The sequence below is a fragment of the Tamandua tetradactyla genome, chromosome 10 (genome assembly GCF_023851605.1).
Source record: "Tamandua tetradactyla isolate mTamTet1 chromosome 10, mTamTet1.pri, whole genome shotgun sequence".
Classification (NCBI taxonomy): Eukaryota; Metazoa; Chordata; class Mammalia; order Pilosa; family Myrmecophagidae; genus Tamandua; species Tamandua tetradactyla.
The window spans coordinates 71,503,901-71,526,467 of record NC_135336.1 but is presented as its reverse complement, the minus strand read 5'-3'; the positions used below and the strand labels follow the sequence as shown (position 1 = coordinate 71,526,467).

The 22,567-nt window shown below is 36.3% G+C and overlaps 1 long non-coding RNA gene across 1 annotated transcript in view; it reads left to right on the top strand.

Annotated features, from left to right (window-relative positions):
• The first annotated feature begins 9,234 nt into the window (after positions 1-9,234).
• Positions 9,235-22,567, top strand: part of LOC143648528 (uncharacterized) — a 68,779-nt gene continuing 55,446 nt past the window's right edge. The window contains exon 1 of the long non-coding RNA XR_013158607.1: positions 9,235-9,324. This is a non-coding gene — a long non-coding RNA (uncharacterized LOC143648528). The remainder of the gene's footprint in view (positions 9,325-22,567) is intronic.

Sequence of the window (22,567 nt, the reverse complement as noted above, 5' to 3'; positions counted from 1 at the left end):
TGGAAACAGCTCTTTCAATTTCTGCCTCAGCCCTTCCTTCTGCATGCCTTTGACTCAAGTCCACAGAGATACCTTGCCACTTAGCCATTTGTTCACAAACTTCCCACCATATTAAACAAAAACAGAAACCTTCATATAATTTGATTCTTCCATTGCCCTCCATTAGTTTTCCAAGATTACCTGGACTATTTTTAATCTTAGTTTGTGACATTAATGACATTTAGAGTCAAAGTTTTAGATATGCTATCTATAGTTATGTTACCAGGATCAGGAATCTTGCTCTAGTATTCCTCATCAGCAAGGGGCTCTGTGTAACAAAAAAGAAGACAGAAGCCAACTTGTCCATAATATTGAAGGATCCCATGACCCTTATAACTGAATCTTTCTTGCCAAAGGTGAACAAACCTTCCAAGGATAACTTGAAGACATTACTTACAAAGGGTTCGTAAACTCCCATTTTATAACATCTTTTCCCATATCCTCCTGTTCTAGTTTGCTAGCTACCAGAATGCAACACACCAGAGATGGAATGGCTTTTAATAAAAGGGGATTTATTTTGTGGGTTCTTCAGATAAAAGGCAGCTAACTTTCCACTGAGGTTCTTTCTTACGTGGGAAGGCACAGGATGGTCTCTGATGGCCTTCTCTTCAGGCCCCTGGGTTCCAACAACGTTCCCCAGGGTGATTTCTTTCTTCATTTCCAAAGGCCTGGGCTGAGCTGCGAGTGCTGAGATAAGGTATGCTGAGCTGCTTGGGCTATGCTACTTTGTGCTCTCTCATTTAAGCACCAGCCAATTAAGTTAAACATCATTCGTTGCAGCAGGCACGCCTCCTAGCCGACTGCAGATGTAATCAGCAACAGATGAGGTTCACGTACCATTGGCTTATGTCCACAGTACCAGAACTAGGCACGTTCACCTGGCCAAGTTGACATCTGAATCTAACTACCACACCTCCTAATTTTTTCTGCTTTTTTCAAAGGAAAGGTCAACAAGGAATGCTAGAGAGGAAGCTAGTTTTGGTGAGGGTGAGGTTACTTCTTTTGATTCTGAAGTTCATAGTCTTCAACCAATATTTTTAGCTCTATTTGATTTTCCAAATTTTGGGAATCCATCAAAATTTGAAGAAAAGAGGGGAAAATACACTTTTCTGGGGACCATAAGGGAGCAGAGGTATTCTATAGCAATTATGTGGTACAATAAAAAGAACAAATAGCTAATATGCACCAAGTATGTTGTGCCAGGCTGTCTTGAAGACTTGGTGTTCTTGTTCAGATACTGAAAGAGGCAGAGGGAAGAGGTTTTAAAATTCTTTATCCTTCAAGATGCCAACTCAGTACAGGCCGTGGACTCTCACTGAATACTGCCTTCCAGGTGGTTTGGTTGTTCTTAGTTTAATTTTTGGATTTAGCCAACTAAAATCATCTATTACACAAATAAGATATTTGTGGGTACCATTGTTACCCACAAATGGTAAACTGAAATGGAGAGTTGACACACTGGATGGCTAACTGGATTTTGGTTGTTTTTTTATAGAATAGATTTTTCCTTTTTAAATAAAATGCATTATCCAGATAGGCTGCAATGTCATTCTAACTTACCAGATAATTGATCAGTTTTTGTGTGCTGCCAGTGTAGATGAAGCATAACTATGCAAATACATTTATAATTAGTTTTATCCATGTCAGTATCTTGGTGCATCCTAACACTTACTACTTATAATAAGTTAATCCTGTTTTCTCACATTTTTACAATAAATATGATAAATACATAATGAGCATTCACTCTGAACCAGTCAGTGTTTGAAGTCCTTTAAATGCCACATTTCATTCATTCCTTACAAACGCCCTGTAAGTTTTATAAGTTTCTTATCCTCAGTGCTCGAGGAGAGGAAAAGAAAAAAATCCTTTGGAAACTTGACAATGGACTATTCTTGAAAGAAATGCATTTTGTTGTGTTTTGATTGTTACGTATTGGATGGTAAACATTCTGTAAATGTTTATAGAATGAATACATGAATGGATGGATAAATAGAAGGAAGACATGCCTTTTGAAAAGAAGCATAGACCAAAAACTGGAAGCCTGGCTCTGAGAAACTGTGATATAGTTGGTGAGTAACTGTCAGTTGATAAGGGGGTTAATGAATGTCACCATACTAGCAAATCAGCATATGCCAGTTTCTGGAATGTGCTTTTAGGATCTTAAGATGACATTGCTAAAATCTTTCAAATAACTGCCCAACCGATTTCTCCATGTGGGATAAATGACACTGTCTATGAAATCTATAGCTTCGAAGTACATGTAATATTTTCATTCATCATTTTTTCCCCAGTGAACATGTGAGATTTGTAAAGAGTAGAAAATATGAGAGGTGAACAGCTGGTTTTGCAGATGGTGTTGTTGAACTGAGTTTGGATTTCAGTATCCTGGCTTAAGTTTTTGGAATGGAAGGCTTTTGGCGAGGGGTAGAATTATATCACACAGGGACATGGAAGAATGTGTTTATATGCAGGCTAGCAGTCAAAATTAAAGTGCTTTAAATGGAACATAACATTGCAGAAAGTGTTTGAATATTCAAAGCAACAGACCATCTACCCAGATTCACCAGGACTCTTGACTACTCACTGCAATTCCTGGATTCTTGGATCCCTACCAGCACTTTCCTTGGTCTTAGCTCAGATTTTCCTTCATACCCTGGTTCTCACCTAGGCCCTTTCTTAGCTTATTCTCTGGTTGATTTGTTTTCTGTCCCACATTCACCACTATCTTTTTTTTGTTCCCAGAGATTCTATTTCATGTTGTCATTACAGCATGGGATATTAGTTCTTTGTTTACTTCTCTGTCGCTATCACTAGAATCCCCTGAAGAATGCCTGGCCTAGTTCAGGGACTCCATAAAGCATTTTTTAAAATTAAAAATGCAAAATTAAATACATGAAACAAGATTTTTTTTAGCTTAGTGCCAGAGAGTAGGCAGAGATTATTGGTTGTAGGCTATTTAGAGGAACAAAATGTTACAGGTGGTTCAGGTTAGAGATCAGAGAGCTCTCCGGGTACAGCAACTCTAAGACGATTTACATCCTAAACTCTTTTCAAAGAATGTAGTAAAACCAGATATTAAAATTAGATGCTTTTAGTCAAGGCAGTTATAGTATTTAAATATAATTTGCATTTTATTTTATTTATTTATTTATTTTGGCATGGGCAGGCTCCGGGAATCAAACTCAAGCCTCTGGCATGGCAGGTGAGAATTCTGCCACTGAGCCACTATTGCACCGCCCAATAATTTGCATTTATAACTGATGTTTTGAAAAAAATCTCCCATGTATGTTGGTAAAATGTTATTCATGAACGCTATAAACCTGTAAAGGAACGAAACTTTAAGTCTTTCTTTAATAACTCTCTAGGAAAAGAAACCATTCAAAGGCAAACAAATTCTGCGCTGGCAGAGCTTCTGAAATCAAGGGCACCTTTGTCAGTAGAACATGGTATAGCAAGTTTTTAAAGATGTTTTACTCTTCAAGAATTGGTATGAAAAATGATTAACTGGGAAAACAGCTGTGGCAAAAGTTTTCAAGATAAGAATTTCCAAAGTGAATAAAGAATGAAGAACTAGAAAGTCACCTAACTTTTAGCAGAATACTCTTTGAGCAGGCAATATGGAATAAGGAAAGAGACAGGGAGAAGGGATTAGAGTTTATAAGAATACATTTTATTTTAATGATAAAAGTGAATGTATTCTGAGAACCATGTGACATAGGACATTGTCCCCAAGGAACTTTCATTCTAAATAAAATGATATAATTTCTCTTAAACAATGAGTTAACAAATGGAGGCACTATTTCATTCAATCTTATTTTCCCACAACATTTCCCATAAGAAGACACTTGTCCAATGTCTATAGATTTCAATATAGACAGTTTTTCACTGAGATTAAGAGTAGAAAGCTTATTTGGAAGACATCCTTGAGTTAAGATGATACCAACCAACAGGGTTGCATTCACATTTACGTCTTTTCCTATTGAATATGCCAAGACAATACACAAAGAGAATTGAGGTTTGGCAAACTCTGGAACCCAGGAAAATGAATCCCAATTTTCCAAATTTCAAGAGAAAATTTTAATAGTCAAACACAAATGGGATACTGAAGGAGATAACAATGCCAGAAATGGCATGTGGTGGGGAAAAAGTGTGACTTACTCCACTGATTCCATTTTCTTGCCAAGCAGATATGTATGATCATGTACCCATTATGAAATAATTTCTTCCTGAGACTAACACAATTCCACCTTCCATCACATTATTGCTTCACTTTCCAGTCATCAAAGGACTCCAAAGCCAAGAAAATAATACAACAGATATAAATGTAGACATATGATGATGGCACGCTTCCAGTGGTAGATTGTTTCAGTAATGACTCGCATTTGTTTAGACCATCCTGCAACCATTCCCATAAGTTAGCCTCTGAAGTCATGACTCTAGGCTTGCACATGTGTCTTAGTTGGCCAATGGGACAATAGCAAGTGATACCAAACATTTTATAAAAAAAATAAAGTATAGCTAGTATTTAATTTTTATTTAATTTGTTTTTTCTGTTTATAGAACATAATTATAGAAAAATGGAAAAATAAATGAAAGTGAAATTCAAAAATCATAAAATCTTGCCACCAGCTACCAACATTTCTCTTAAATTTCTTTTTTCTCTCCCCTTTCTCTAGCTTACTCCAAACGTGTCTATGTATAAAAATGTACATTTAAAACAAAATCATTATCTTATCTGTCAAGAACTGTGAAAGTTCTGAGATTTTTTGTCTAACAAATTAGCCTGTCACAGTTTTATGGATGCTGGAAGAAGACATGAGATTTCTCGTTCAGAGAAAAACAAAAGCGAAACAAAATAGAGTACTCATAGGGATTGTATACCCAGAGTATCAGAATTTTCATTGGTTTCCCAAGCTCCAGTTCCCACAGGGCAATATAAAGATGGCCAGGTGATGCCTGCACATTGCATTGCAGGAGAAGTCTGAGCTTAGGGAACCCAGATCTTTATATATAGTGTGCAGTATGTCTGTCTGAAATTTGCCTTAGAAGATTAATTATCTATAATACAATGGAAAGTAAACAGACTTGCCCTTTGCTTCCAGAAGGAGATGCTATTTCTAAATTTCAAGGCTGTTTGCTATACAAGCAGCCTTGAACTATATTTCAGAACAAGGCAGACAGTGCCTCTGCTTACAAGTCATATAGAAATGTGAGAGACCAAGAATTGTCTCCTCACAAATTATTTTTAAATCAGCTTTATCCAGTTAATAATTTGCCTTTAATATGCTTCATATTCTGAACTATTAAGAATAAGCAAAATTTCTGAGTCTAGTAGTACACTTGAATTTAATTTTATTTAGTATTGCTTTTAAATAGTAGTGATTGGAATTACTGTGAGTCAATAACCTTATGGTAGTAAGATAAAAGAACAAAAGCAATATCATGAAGTGTCATTACAAATAATGCAGTAATCATTGCTAGTTGTAATAATGATTAGTTATTATCTATTATAACATTAATAGGCACCAGAATGATTAGAATACATGAGTTAAATTATAAAGTTTCAAAAATGGGTGGGATTAATTTCTGAGAAAAGATCTCAATCGAAATGCCCACAAAACATCATCCCTTCTGAACTGCCAGGAACTCAGAGCACCTAAGTGTTAAGTTCATGTTCCTCTTTTGTGTGTGTGTGTGTGTGACTTGTCTTTGATGATTTATAAGAATTGGCAATTAATATAGATTAAGGTACATTCTAGGCAGTATAGTTACCTCAGACATTACTTTGCTGTTCAAAGTAATCATAAAAAACCTTAATATGAAAGATTTGTGAGAACTCAAGTATAAAAGGAATATCTTTTTTCTGTTTAAAGGATAATTCTGGGCAAAATCCCTATACATATGATAATCTCCTTATTCATCAATATTCTATATTCACTGTTTTCTTCTTTCATAGTCAAAGTCTCTAAATCATAAGTTAATCTCCAGTTTCCAGTCAATCTATAGATTCACTTTTTTGTAGGCTCATTGCTTTTGGCCTCAAATGCATTGGTTTCAGTTCAAAGGATGGTATTTATAGGTAATGCAGTCATGCACTTCATTAGGGTTCTTAGGACATATCAATCCATTCCTTAGATGAGCATGCGATGTCAATTTTATTCATATTCTCTAAATCCACTTAATTTCAATTTTAGGTCAACAGGAAAGTTAGACTCAGACCTTAACAAGGAGCTCACTCCTGGGTTGTACCATGGTTATCAGATGCCACAGGCCAGGTTTCCCAGGAAGCAAATTTGAAATGGAGATTTGCACGCAGGAAGTTTATTGGGGTATTTGCTTGGGATGAAAACCAGTGGAAGGGTTGGGAGGCAGGACTGGGGAGAGGGAGAAATTAACTGCCATGTAGTCATAATAGTGGCCTCGGCTGACCTATGGACATCCCCATGAGTCTCCAATACAGTCCCAAATTGGAGCAAGGGAGCTGGGACTTAACATCACACAATGACTAGTCCTTGGATGTGGGCTATCCCTGAAAAGGGATAGTGAATTTAGATGAGGTGACTTTGCTCATCTGTGAGCATCATTGCCTGTAGTCAGCTGTCAACACTCCCAGGAGCTGGGGGATGATGCTTCAGCCTGAAGGAGGCATCATGGTGACAGATCACAGGCTCATTAGACAGCCGTGGCGTGGGGTACGGGGGCGGGGTTGGCCAGGCATTTGGCGTTTGGCCAGGCATTTGGCGTTTGGCCATCCACATGTATGTGGATGCCTTTCCTTTCTCTATTTCTCTATTTCTGCATGGTTGGTTTAGATCCACCAGCTCACTGCTGCTTCTTCACCACGTCAGGAGTCTGTCCATGGCCCCTTTGCCGAGACACATCCTTGCAGTCACTATTTCTGGGATCCTGATACCTCCTCCCAGCTATGGGAAGGGAATGTAGGGGTGTGGGGAGTGGAGTTTTTTCCTAGTCTGGGAAAATCTTTTTCCTTTCCTACTTATACGATCTTCCTCTCTCGTAAAACTTCTCCTTTTTTCCATCTGTTCCAAAGTTCTCTCGAGGGCTTAAATTGTAGAAAACAAAAGCCAGAAAGAATTACATGTTACTAATCCTTTACATCAAACTCTCCTTTTCCATTCCTTCAAAGCAATGAGCCCAGAGTAGCTTTGCTCTCAGAACTGGAAGAAAGGATTTGGGAAAATACTGAAAGGAAAAAAAAAAAAAACTCTCAAAATTAACATTGCAAAAACATTATAGTCATAATTTTTGTAATATGGGGTGGTGATGAAAATGAAAAGAATGGGGACATTTTCATGGGATATGAAGGAAGGAAACCCACAAAATTTTATAGCCCTTGTGATATTGCCCTCAAAATTTTTACAGTTATGGTTTTTCCATTTCAGTCATCCCTTAAAGGTAGAGATTAAGTATTTTCATTAATATGTCCCCAGCACTAGGGGTGCTTAGCACATAATAAAATCTTGTGTATCTTATTCAAATTTTAATAGTGGCTCCAATGTCACCTTCTCCTAGTCAATTTCCCTGGTTCTCCAAAGCAGAGCTAAACACGTTCTCTTATATGCTGCTCAGTATGGTAATATACACCTTTACTATAGTATTTGCACTTTTATGTTGTAATTGCTTGTTTACATCATCTGTTTTTTGTATTAGAGCAAGAGCTCTTTAAAATCAGAGGACATGTCCTATTTATCTTTCAACTAGTGACGTTTTCTGAGTCTTCAATCTGGGTGACATTCAGTGACTGCAATATAAATGACAATTTAAGTGATTAAGTTCTGATCTGTGACACTGACATCTCAGTCTATAGCTAATTCTAATTTTTTAAAAGCTAGAAGTGGGTGTGTGGGTTAGAAATATACCCTTAAATTCATTGAATGATGAAAATGAGTTTAAACTATCAACTCCCTGGAATATCTACCTAATCAGAATTCCTTGTTATCCAAAGGAGACATAGAAGCAAGGTGTTAAAAAAATTCAAAATTATGATAAAGTTTTATTCCTTTCTTTATGCTATTATCAGTTGGATCTAGAAGGTATGACAATAAGGTCATATGTCAGCAGCAAAATATACAACATTTTGTCACAAGAGGGCAGTCTTTTAACATAAATTGTTCGTCTGTCTGCTGGCCTTTCTTAAAATTTTGTGGCTGTTTCTTTAATCTACATAACTAATCATAAAAAAATAAAAAAATTCAAGCAGCTATTTTGCTTTACGCAGTTTTCATTACTGCTAATTGAATATACTTAAAATCCATAAGGAAAGCAAGGGCCGAATTGTCTCATGTAGAAAGATGAGTTTCCTTAGGTTTTGCCTTTTAAACATCAATATGAAGGTCAATGGCTGAGTTAAATGTACAAAAATTCTCCTGTGACCAAATGTGAATCCTCCTCTGATTGCCCTAAATTCTAAACAAGAAAATGCTAGAAGCCAGAGAGATATATTAGACAAGGTGAAATGAATGTCATTGACTTGAATGTTTTAAATTTTTAACCTCTTAAATGTCACAAAGACACACAGTAATTTGGATATGATAATAAAGAGTAAATTGCAAGGTGTCTTGATGTAGGGCTGGTCTTGAGCTCTAAGACCTGCAGCGGACACTCTCAGAACAGTGGTATTAGCATCTCCTCTACCTCCCTCCTGCCCAGGAATTGTCCTCAGCTGAATAGTCCACTCTCCTAAGGTCATGACCCCATCCAGAGGCAACCCACAATTATAAATGTCTGGCCTCCACCTTGTCCCAATTTGGGTTCCTGTAACTGAATTGGAAACAGAGAATGGGTCCAGCCACCTGGAGTTTCACAAGCCCTCCAGGTGATTTCTTATTCATTTATTTATTTTTGGCATGGGCGGGCATGAGGAATTGAACCTGAGTCTCTGGCATGGCAGGAGAGAACTCTGCCTGCTGAGCCACCATGGCCCATCCCCTCCAGGTGATTTTAATGCAAGCTAAAGAGTGAGAACTACTGACAGAGAGCAAGGAAGGCCCAAATCCTCCTGGATGGTTCACAGACCCCATTGGTTTTCAGCCTTAATGCCCTTCCCTTATCAACAGCTGTTTTCATCCTGCCCTCCTCCCTTCTCCCCTCCCACACATACCTGCGTACCTCACCTGTGGCGGAAAGGACTTAAGAGGCCCTAAGTTGGAAGACATATTTTCACATCGCTTCTGACAGTCATGGAGTGTTCCAGTTGTGATCGCAATTGTGATCACTTGCTTGGGTTCCATGTTCTCCCAACCACATAATCATCTCGACATTCTGGTATGTAAGCTTCTGTCCTACTTCAATTCATGAGTTCCTGTTTGCTAGTTATTCTTAGTGTTGAATATCCCAGAGCACATGCTTCTTCTCCTAAGCTGTTGAGTTACAAACCTTCTTATTACCCCATTTTTCCTAGAACTGGATTTCTGCTTTATTTTTGTTAGTTTTACTCCAAGTGCCAAAGACTCAAGTACTGACAGAGCACCCAGAGGGTGAATCTCTGCATGAATTTCAAAGAATTGACAATTGTACATTTCCTTTTGTGGGGCTCTGACTTCCTGTGTGTGATATAACTTTTCCTCTTAGAAACCATTGTCAGTCCTCCTATCCTGAATGTAATTATAGCACATTTCAATCTATGTTACCTCCCACTAGCATATCAGCCCCTGAAGGTGGGCCAATCCCCTAGTGTATGTCCAGGACACCATATGTGGACTTCATGCGGAGCCTGACCCTCCCCTCTTTGCCTAGCTGATTTTCTGTAATTGCATCTGTCCCACCAAAATCCAGTTTCTAGAGTTGATACATGCTATGCAGTAGGCCTGACTTACACACAGAATTACAGCATGATGAGGCTTGGCAAAACTGTTTTTTCTGATAGAACTTTTGTTCATTTGTACCCTCTAGTTAGCATTTGGAGGTATTCCTTTTTTTTTTTTTTTTTTTTATTACCGACATAGTATTTTTGCCCTTAATTTGTACCTTTTGTTTTTTAGCTGCAGGTAGAAATTGTGCATGGTCTTTAGACTTCTAACCAACTAAAACTAAGTGATCTGCAAAGACTTTGGGGATTTCTGTAGGACTCTAGAGTGTGTAAGAACGCATTTATTCTTGAGAGTAAATTAAGTCATATCACCGTTCACAGCCTGTTTTAATTTAACTATGTATTTTAGAATATATGTTTAATTATGGATCATGGAACAGGTACTTGCTCTGTTCTCAAAACGAGTATAAGGGACTGATAGACTAAATAGATCAATTATTGGTTGATGTACCAGGATTATAATTCATGTTTTTTATTTGGGTATGGATAACAATGAAGAGGGCAAAGAAGAGACTAATTAAATTCTTGCCAGGCTCTTCAGTTTTAAACTGAAAGTCAGGACCTAAGACATTTTGGAACTGTATATATGAAGAGATGTTGTCCTGCCCCTTGTCTTTAAGTTAGGTTGTGAGGAAGAGAAAAGAGACACAGAGAAAGCAGAGAGCTTAGAAATTGAGGGTGGGTGACTATGGTCACTTCAGACTGAGTCTGGAAGTGGCAGGGTTGGCGGGGGTGTATAAGAAACTCTGCAGTGGTTTGGAGAATCTGAAAACAGTGGTAATAAATAAAATCCTAAAATTCCCCCATTCCGGGTAGAACAGGAGCAGTGGAAATGTCTGTGAGGTATATGGAAGAAAACTGGTCTGGGGCTTGCCTCTCTCTGACCCTGGGTGATAAACGGACATTATCGTGATCCTGGAACGTGAGAATAGCTACGCTGTGCTTGGGACAAAGTGGACACCGCAGTGGCCTGTAAGGACTAGTGTTTGAAGCCCCAGTAGGAGTAAGGCTATCTCATTGGGTAACATTTGGTGCTGTCTCCTACTCTTTGCAAAATGTCAGCAATGTTTAAAAAAAAAAAAAAAATGCCCTCCCTGGCCCCTGGAACGTAGGTGCAATGAATGCTGGGTGGGGCACGGGAGTGGACCTCAATTAACTAGAGAAACGAACGATAGATGCACCAGCCATTGTTAGCCATTTGGTGGCAGCATAGAGCAATTCTCAGCCTAGCAACCAGGAGGAAATAACTTTCTCCCTGAAGTGAACCTTGCATTTAAGTTTATAACCTTATAAAAGTATGTGAAACATCACAGTCCTGTCAAGTCAAGTGCAAACATCGAGCACACTATATTCTCTATCCCCAAAGATCGATACCGTAAACAGAACTGATCTTTGTGTGAGATAGATTGGAATATGTTTAAATTAGTGAGATTAAAAAAAATCTACATGTTATCTCTTGATGATAAAAATCACAGTAACTTGTCAATTTTCAACCTAAAATATAAATATTTTAATATGTTTTTGAGTATCATTGACCTTATTTAATACCAATGGACAAACTCATTAAATTCTTTGAAAGAACTAAAAGCAAAACATGAAAACATAAATTATTAGGGAACTTGGATTGTACCTCAGCAAACTATCATATAAAATGGCATTGAGATGATTTCATCTGTATATTAGTATATACACCAAATCTAATCATTATGGGTCATTTTGGTCTCAAACTAGAAAAAATCTGATTCAAGCTGATGGGTAATACTAATGAAGTACTTTAAAAATATTGTATACGATATGGACTTGCTTAGCTTTCTCAAAACAAAAATGTATCTCCATTTTTAACCCAAGGTATTATGCCCCATTAGTCAAGATCTTATTGATAGAAAATAATTTAAATAAATTTACTTATTGATTTATGGCTGAAAGATTTCTAAATAAGCAAAATCCAAATGGAATATCTGTAAAATTGGATATTTTTGAAAGGCGTTTATATTGAATATGTTTTTAACACATGAAGATCACTAACTAAAAAATTAAACCATTTCTATCACACATGGTATAGTCATTTCTCCCTGTGTATTAGCACGATTCAGGCCTATTGATAATATGTAGTTGAGTATTTTGTGGAATGATGAAGTAACCCCATTGTTGGATAATTGGAATTTTCATCTTGATTCTAGACTGAGTAAACATCTGCCTTGAAACAAAGAGCGAACTTATCTTGTCCACTGCTATATTCTTGGATATAGAACATTACTTAAAACATAATCGATGTTCAATAAATATTGGTTGAACGAATGAATATTTTACTCTTAAAGCAACTAGGTGGTCAATTCCATGGTCAAAATTGGCTTTCAGATGGAAGAGAAAATCGAATCTTGGAAAAATTGAATGAGATGCATGTGGTTGAACAAGGCAGAGGTTCAGAAGCCTTGCTGTTCAGTAAAATCATTGGGAAATTTACTACAAAATTTAGAAGCCTGGATTTCACCCCATTAAGATTCTGATTCTGTTGGTACAGGTGGTACCTAGAAACAGGTATTACAAAATTTACAAGGAAATCTGTGGCTTGAAGACCATTGGATTAAGGCAAAAGCTGTAATAGTAAACTTCACAGTTAATTTAGAGAAATTAAATTCAGTTGTTTACAAAGTATGCAATATAATACTTGAAAACATTTCTTTTGTCTGTCTCTCTGCTTTTTCTCCCCCTCTTCCCTGAAGATTGGGCCTTAATGACAATAGTTATTCCCTAAATATCTATGTTCAAGGTGTAGGACTGACATCAAAACCTATAGATGTAGTGTGCAGACATTTCTCTCGTCTCAGTTTTACAGCTTAAGCTTTGAGACTTCAACCATTAATTATGATATCTGTAGGTTTATTGTGCATTTTCTTTATGACTTTGAAGTTTCTTTTCCTAGTTTGTCAGCAATGGATGTTGAATTTTGTCAAGTTCGTTTCCTTCATCTATTGAGTTGATCATATGGTTTGTGTCCTTTATTCTGTCAATATGGTGAATTAATACCTGTTTGAATTAAAATCTATTTTGCATTCTTAAGATAAACTTCACTTTGCCATTATACATTATTATTTTTATATATTGCTACATTCAAATGTCCAGTACTTTAAGGACATTTTAATCTCTGTTCATAAGGAGGGTTTATTTATAACTTTCTTGTGATGGCCTGGTAAGGTTTTGGGATCAAAATAACTTTGGTCTCAATACAAGCTGGAAATTATTCCCTTCTTTGTCTTCTGAAATAGGGTAGAATTGTTATTACTTTCTAAATGTTTGAAATAATTTACCAGAAAACCCAACTAGACTTGGAGGTGTTTTTCTTTTTGTTTGTGTATGTTTTGTTTTGGGAACAGATTTAATTTATTTAATAAATATAGGGCTCTTCAGATTTTTAAATTTCATCTTGGGATCTTGTCAGTTTGGGTAAACTGCCTTTTTTTCAAGGAATGTGTTCATTTCATTCAGGTTATGAAAATTGGCATAAAACTATTTACAATGTTCATTATTCAATCGATAATAATGCATTATCATGCACAACATTCCAGGGTCTTTTTATGTAAAATGATATAATCTCCTTAATTCCTAAATTAATAATTTGCTTTTTTTCCTCTCTGAGAATGAAATTTTTGCCATGTTAATTTTCTAATATCTGTTTCTATTTCATTGATTTATAATCTAATCTGCTGTATTTTCTTTCTTCTACTTGCTATGAATTTGCTCTTCTTATAGATTTTTAAGGTGTAAAATTAGTTCACAGATTTAAAATTTTTCCTTTTTCTGTATAAGCAGATAAACATTTCACTCTAAGCTCTGCTTAAACTTTACCCCACAATTTTGATATCTGTGGTTCTCTTTTCATTCAATTCAAAGTATTTTAAATTTTCTTGTGATTTCTTCTTTGTGTTATGGGTTATTTAGAAATGTGGTGTTTAGTCTCCCAGCATTTGGGTTTTTTAATATATTTTTATTTTTATTTAATTTCTAACTTATTTCTACTGTGATCAGAAAATAAACTTTGTAAGATTTCAATGTTTTGAATCATACTGAGACATTTTATGGTCTAGCTATAGTCTATTTTGATGAAATTTCCATGTGAACTATTAAAGAACATTCTGTAGTGTTCTATAAATACCAACTAGGTCATTGTGGTTAATAGTATTGTCCAAACAATTTTTGTTCTAGCTTTCTTTATGCAGTTATTTTATCAGTAACTGAGAGAGAGATTTGAAAATACCCAAGTCTGCTTGTGGACTTATCTATTTTTCCCCTTTAATTCTGTCAGTTTTGCTTCATGTGTTTTTACCATCTGTTATTGTGTGATAAAAGGCATTGTTTGTCAATATCATTTTAGCTGATGCAGGGAAGGACAAAAATAACTAGCCTTCTCTGGTGAATTCTGTCTGCAGTGATTGTTTTCTTGTGGATAAGTGGTTAATTTTATGGTGTAGAGATGGAATTTGTCGGGAGTAATGATTGATTCTGATGCTATTCTGGTTTTGTCTTTTTTTTTTTTAAATGCCAACTCATCTGGTTATACTACCTATACAGCGTTTACTCATTTTAATCTCTCATACACAATTCATTCCTATTTTTTTTTTGTTTCCTGTCTTAAACTGCTTTTTTTAAAAAACTTGTTTTTGTTGTTATAATTCTCACCTTAAAATGAAAGGAATGGTTTTAGCTGACATCTGACAGAAATAACAACATAGGGGAAAATAAGGAGAGATATTTGCCATCTTGTAACATAATATTAATAAAATATTAAAAATTCAACTATCCTCTTTTGTAAAAAAAAAAAAAAAAGGAAGATTCTACTCTTATTATCTTCGAAGCCACATCATTAAATGTAATTTCTTCAATTTGAAGGATTTCTAGAAATATGCATAATACTTAATAGCTTACAGATCATTAAGGGGAAATTGGATAGAAGATTGAAAGAGGTAAGCATTGTGGGATAATCTTGATGGCAAGACAGTTGTGTGCATGAAACCCTGATACTTCCTACCATGGCATTTATAAGATAAAAGTTAGACTCCTGTGGATGTGCTAACTAATATGACTTTCACAGACATTTCATTAACCTAAACGTTTTAGGTTTCCTGTAGATAGACTGCATGTATTCTCATCTTTAACCTTTCCATAATGTCCCCTAATTACAGATTTCGTTGATTCTTAATGGCAAAAGAACAGTGGTAGTTTATAAAGTTATGTTCTAATTTTTTTTTTTTTTTACTAATATTGTAAAGTGATTTTTGCCTCTCTCTTCTACCTCTAGAGCTAATTATACATTCTAGGTTAATGAAAAATTCATGATCATACTATCGCTGGTTTAAACTTTACAATGAACTCATTATTTCCATTTATTACTAATCTGCATTATAGCAGTATGTTGCTAATGAGTTCTGAAAATATTTCTTGAGAGGTTAAAGAGTATCTCATGTAAATGTCAAAATAAATTTATTTATCTGAAGTTTCAATAAAAAGTTTTTCTTTTTAGCATCAAAGGGGCACTAATGAAGTTAGTATGTAAGGACTCTGGCTAATGAAATTGCAAAAGTTAAAATGGATTATTGCATGATTTCCTCATACTGTGATGGCGATATGATTTTTAAAAACAGTGAATTATTTAATTTTTAAAGGCTGCTAATGTCTGTTTAATTCAAAGGAGTGAGCTCTTCAGTTTAACTGTTTGGTTGAAATTTGAGCTGTCATTCTTCCTTTTGTTTATTATGGTTTTATGGTTTTTAACCAGTCCAGATTTGGACAGTTACTGGTATATATGAGATCATATAAACAGTAATTAGATACATATATAAAGCTGACAGCTTTCAATAACAACCTTTAGGCCTTACGTTGTAAATCTCACCCAGCCAACCACCAATTGTTTCAATTTATATCTTGTGAAAAGCGAATGGAAGTACTAGATAGTAGTGATAGGATATAAAGTTCTGATGACAAAACTTTGGCTTTTGAAGAAAATGCTCCTGAAAAGTAATATAAATTTATAGCATTATGAAACCTATAATTTTAATAGGTGAGAAGGCAAGGATATCTATGAATAAAACAAAGTTTGATCCAGATACATTTTTTTTTTTTTGTATATGTAATGTCTTTAGGTTGAATGGTTTCCAGAATTCTGTCATGCTGTGCCACACTGATCATTAGTTACATGCAGGAGACAAGGGATAGAGGTGGAAGTGGAAACAAAGAAAGAATAGAAACAAGCCCTTGATTGTAGATGTTTTAACAAGAAGTCATTTCAAAACATGACTTTTCCAGGTAGCATTTTCTGAGCATACCATAGACCTTGATGGATGATATGTTAATTTAGATTGTGCCCATGGGACAAATAATAAAGGCAATTTATTGGCTAATAGTGGATAAATTATTTATATTTTTCATAAAAGCAATAGTCTTGATTTTTGGGGGGTGCAGGGACTTTTAAAAATATCCTCCAATAAATTTTCTAAGAGTCTTCTCTAAGAGAGACTTCTAAGAGAGTCTATTTGGCAAAAGCACAGCTCCAAACAGCTACTGTAATTAGAATCACACAAGTCATGCACAGTTTGAATTTGTCCTGAAATTTTAAAATTCTAATATCCCTATGAGTTTACAATAAGATCATCTACTAGGATAAAATATTAAGTGGCAAAATTAAGTTGATCCTGCAAGTGAAAAGTGAGGCCGTGATAGTTCCTTCCTCTTAATGGATGATTTTTTCATTTTTGTCTCTTCATTCATTTCCTCACACAGGTGGATACTCTTAAATACTCTTAAAACCTTAGTTTCAAACCTGTGGTCACCAGTATAACTGAGATGTATAACTAATCAGTATACACACAAGGCGATGGTTAAATTTAATTGGAAATAATTCCTAATTGGCAAATCCTGGAATAAAAATAAAAAGTTTACTAACAGTTAAAAAAAATTGGAGGAGAGATAAACTTTAAAAACTTTTGTTTTTCAGTTTCTTAAAACGTGTAAATTTAGGTTTCCCACTTTTGATATTTGGTAGTGTGTGTGTTGTACAGTGAACTGAACAGGTTGATAATGGGCAGCAGTTTCTTATTAAGCATGTTTGTCAAATAGTTGGGAACTCAGTAAAGTATTCGAAGCTTGTGTTCAGAGTTTCTTCCTTTTGGAAGGAACCCATATATCAAAAGATGTGTAGGATTTGAGTAAAGCTTCTCAAAATTATTGGTGGAAAATATACCATGCACAGGCAAACCTCACTGACCCACATCTCCCATCATTCGCATGAGAAATGCCTGCAATGCAGCAGGCCATTCTATTTCCATGTACCCGTTGTGCATAACAAGACCAGGACATATACCAGGTTGAGATCTGTTTAGGTTAAATGACATGTCTGAGTATTAGCAAGAAGTCTGTTACACTCCCTGGGGCAGCTATATGACTGCTTCTATAACTAAGTTATTGTAATAGAAAACTCTTGAAATAAGCAGGACTTGAGGAATTCTGCCCTATCAAGGCAATAAAAAGTGGGTCAACTCTCCCTGTTAGATCACTGGGACACACAACTAAAGATAAAGTTATTCAATGGCACAAAAACCGTTTGTGAATATTAAATGGTATTTTAAAAATGCATTTAAATGCCTGAGCAGTGAAAGTTGAAGCCCAGAAAATCAGTAAATTTGGAACTGTTAAAGAGGCACAAATACACCTGCAAATCTTTGAATCCATTTCAGACCCAGGTTAATCAGGAGACTGGGCCCACTTGCCTGCAAAAATGCCTCAGTCATTGCCTTTACTTCTATGGTCTTTCCCTTTTCAATGATTCTAGATGGCTGTAGGTATGGCTTTATTGGTGGAATACAATGGTATTTATGGAAAATGGTGCTTATGTAAAAGCAGGACTTCCCTGGGATGCAGCCAAACCTACATCACCTCATTGAGGGAGCCCCTTTTTGTTGCTCAAGATGGCAATGGTGTCATATTGCAAAGCAGTAGTTGGGCAGGCAGAAAGTTTATTAAGTATACATGTAAGAAGAACATGTAACTGCTCTTGCAAGGGGAGAGGTGAGAGGTGAGAGGTACATGACATTGTGGGAAGAGTTTGCTTTTATAAATTTTTGTTCCTTTTGTCATTTTTATTAACTACTTTACTACCTTCCCCTTCTTCCTTCGTTGTTGATGCTTGGTCACAGGTGCCTCACTTAGGCAGAGTCAGTTAGCCACAGGTGCTGTTTACTGCTGTTCTTCTCAGAGATATCTCTTTCCTTGTGGCCTGACTCCTCCTTGGAATTTGCCCTTTGTTCATCAGGCACCCACCACCCAAATTCTAACCCTGCCTTAACTTTCCCCTCAGAGAGTTCTAGCTCCCCCTTAATCTTAAGGGAATTTGGGCTGATGGTCTGTCTTCAGTAGCTGCTTCAAGCTGTCAGTGTGTCACAGGCCCTAGTTATGGGAGCATAGAAGTCTCTGGCTATGCTATTGAGTATGGCTGGTTGAGCACCTCCCAGCCATTTTAATTGTTCAGTTTGGTGCAATCAGGAGGCACTATTTGAGGCCTTCACTGACAACATCAAATAAATATGATGAGACAGTATGTAATGTAATTCACAGTGGTCCCAAACTTGTTAGGACAATGAAGTTTCCTTAGTCTTATCCCTACAGCTCTGGCTTGGGGAGCTGGGACATGCATTTATTTTACAAGTCCCTCCACATTATATTTACTTATAACTTATCCATAGGCCTACATTTGTGACTCATTAATGTATGAGATAAGTAGGATTGCTATGTTCAAAAACGATCTTCCATTCTGCCATATACACAATGAACAATTTCCTAGAACAATTATTGAAATGGTATGTTTTTGAATGATAATTAATAAGTGTAATCCCATAAAATAACAAATTCAACCTAGATGAACTGTGTTTTATGCTTAAATTACATGACTCTGAATCACCATTCACTACTCTTATGGTCTTTTGTATTCTAAGTTTGATGGCAAGCTGAAAGCTTCTCCCCTATAGTACATTCATGAATCAGAATATTTAAAGCCAACTAATCACTTATTAGAAACACGTGTACCAAGCTCAACAATTAAGACAAGCAGCAATTTAGTTCATAGTATATACAACTAAATTTGTACTCGCATCATTTGAATCCATAGTGTTCAATTAAATTTTGTGAGTATAACGACAAATACCAATTGTGTACATGTGTTGGTGAGCATATGTTGGACAAGAGCCTGGGCACCCCTGGCGAACCTACAACTCAGCTGGTGGGAGCAGAAATGCCTGGGGGTGATAGTGAGCAACATCCCAGCCAGGAGTGTTGAGAAGTTTTATAGGAAAGAGAGTATGTCTATTAACCAAGGAGTAAGAAAAAGAGATCAGTTGCAAGAGCAAGTATCTGATTACTTAGGTTTTTACTATGAAAGAAATACAGTGCTCTCTAACCTCTGGCTATTTTCAGTATTCTGTGAAGGGTATTAGCAGCCACTGGGACACCCAAGAGCTATGGGTCATATGAATCACTTACTTTCCCTTCAGCCCTAAAATACACGTTTACCATACCATCAACTTCTCTGTAGCCCTCTTTCTACACATCTGCCTGCTGTACGTGAGTTTGGAATCTCATGTAAGTGGTAGTTAAAGCTTCTTCCCAAATTTTTCACACTGCGGCTGAAGGACTCTAAGGCATACCTCTAATTGTGTCATTCTTTTACATTAAATTCATCAATGGCTTTCTGTAGCCGTAAGGAAGAAGTCCAAATAGTTTAGCATGTTAAACAGACCCCTCTGGGATGGAATTTAATTCCCTTTGTAGCTTTATCTACCAATTATCCTTTCATACTCCTTTTCTCCAACTTCCCTAGACCTTGTCTCATTTCCAGGCTCCCTTGGCTTGAGGGAGACTTTCCTTCCCTACTATCATGTCCATTTCTTCCTCTGAATTTTTGTTTTTAAAATCTTCTGGACATGCTTAGTATTACCTCTTTCAAAAAGCCTTCCCTGATACTCCCAAACTGAATTAGGCACATTTTCACTGACTTCCTTAGACTCACCACTCTGCATCTTATTCACTTATCTCTGAATCAGGCTGGGAAGTAGCACCTTATATTCGGGGGCCATTACTTACTTATTCTTTTTTTTTTGTCTTTTTTACATGGGCAGGCACCGGGAATCGAACCCGGGTCCTCAGGCATGGCAGGCAAGCATTCTTACCTGCTGAGCCACCGTGGCCCGCCCTACTTACTTATTTCTATAATTCTTGAGGATATATACGCATTGCATGGACCATAAAGGCTTAGAATATATAAACATTTGAGACATTGGAAGAATCAAGGAAATTGCCATCTCTATAGGGAAGAAAAACAAAGGTAGAGAAATATGTGACATAGGATTCCTGAACTATTGGGAAAAGGTAGTCAGAAAGCAAATTAATTGATCCTAAGTCCTTAGGTGAGAAGAAATTTTGGGAAAAATACTTCAACACAGAACTCAGGAAATGGAGTGGGTGACAGAGACCAGAAGGGAGAATCAGTGTTAAAGATATAATTAGTGAAATGTTGGAAAAAAAAAAGAAGATAAAATTAGTGAATACATGGTGGAAGGAGGAGTCAGATGGTGTTCTAGTTTGCTAGCTGCCAAATGCGATATACCAGGAACAGAATGGCTTTTAAAAAGGGGAATTTATTAAGTTGCAAGTTTACAGTCCTAAAGTAGTAAAAATATCCAAATTAAAGCAAGTCTATAGAAATGTCCAACTTAAGAAATTAACACCAGTAAGAGGTTACCTTCACTTAAGAAAGGCTGATGAAGTTCAGGGTTTCTCTCTCAATGGAAAAGCACAGGGCGAACACGATGGCATCTGCTTGCTTTCTCACCAGGCTTCTGGTTTCATGAAACTCCCCCAGGGGCATTTTCCTTCTTCATCTCCAAAGGTCACTGACTGTATGGGCTCTGTAGCTCTTTCCATAATTGTTCCCTCTTAAAGGGTTCCAGTAAGCAACCCCCACCTTGAAAGGGTGGAGACACACCTCCATAGAAATAATCTAATCATAACTTACCACCAACAATTAGATGGGTCACATCTCCATGGCTAATTAAAAACTCTCACCCAGCAATACTGATTGAGGACTAAAGAACATGGGTTTTCTGGGGTCCGCAAATTCAAACCAGCACACATGTTAACCATAATTTGAGATTAAATGGAAGAGTAAGCAAGAGGATAGTCTGTGGATTGTAGATCTCAAGATGAGTAGAGATATGGCTAAATGCCACAATCTTCAAGAAGAAGAAAGTTTTGTGCCACAAGGGAAGAATAACAATTTGGAATGTGATAAAAATAAATATGAAAACTACACGGCATTATGGTCTGACAATCTCACTAAAGATAAAAGTATCGATGGTAACCTCCACTTTGCTCAGTGGTATTGTTTTCATTTTTTAAAAATTGTGTTTAGTTAAAGTTACTCAATTTTATCTGATAGCTGTTCGGGTCTGCTCATCTTGGGAAAGACATTCCTTCTATCTCTGTTCAAGAATTATTGATATTCTCATACACTTGGAAAATTGATCTCACATAGCCAAGTGATGTGGATTTAGTTGTGTCCATTAGGCAAATAATGATGTCATAATCACAATGATAATTTACAAATAACAATTTTTACATGTATTAGACTTTAGAAGGCATTTTGTATATACCATTTAATACTATTTTCCCTTGCCACATTTATCTTTCCTGCTATTGAACTATCATATCTGCTGACCTCAGAAAATGTCTCTTCCATAACTATTCAAACATCTTCCCTTCATCAAAATGTTTAGTCTCAGGATCTCCACGGAAACATTTCAGGCAAGAGTCTTCAGTTTCCAGTCACTGATTCCCCACAGTTATCTCCTCCTCAGAGGTTTTCCCTTCCCCTTCTCAATTTAACATAGCTTTCAAAAGTGCTTTCCAGTAAAGTAGAATTGTTTATATGGTTTTGTGTTTCTTCCCGTTGCTTTTATAGGCATTTATCCATATGGGCATTGATTCTTATTAGGCTATGTGCTTTTCAAGCTAATGAAGAATATAGGAGATGAATAATATTTATTGAAAGCCAGATAATATCTCAGTGTCCTACAAGCATAAACTAGTATCATCATAACAACAAGCCCATAAAATAGGCACCGATTTTAACAAATGTAAAACTCGGGCACATACGAGCTAAGGGTCTTGACCAGAATCCCATAGCTATTAAGCAGCCAAGTCAGATTTTGCATCCAGTCTGTTGCTCTCAGAGCCATGCTTTCAACCACCACTTATACCATCTTCGTAAATGATTCTATACTAGTCTGTGACCCCAACCCTCAGCAATATCTGGGTGACACTGCAACCTACTCATTATATGACGATTTTCTTCTCTACAAAAATGATAGTCAATATATATCTCATAGATTTATTGGATTGCATGAAACACACTTAAAGGCCTTAAAGGTACCCGAAATACAGTGAGCTATCATTTTCTCAATAGTGTATCAATGCTGTATGTGACTGATGTTAAATGAGATTTGGCTCAATGAGTGACTGAAATGTTAATGTGTAATAGTGTTCAACATATTAATATAGGATTAATAGATGTAGGTTTTTAATTGTTTGCTAATATTCATTTTGCTTTGGAGTGTTCTTTTTCAGTTTTTTAGTCAGAGCCTTTTTTAAGTCTCTTCC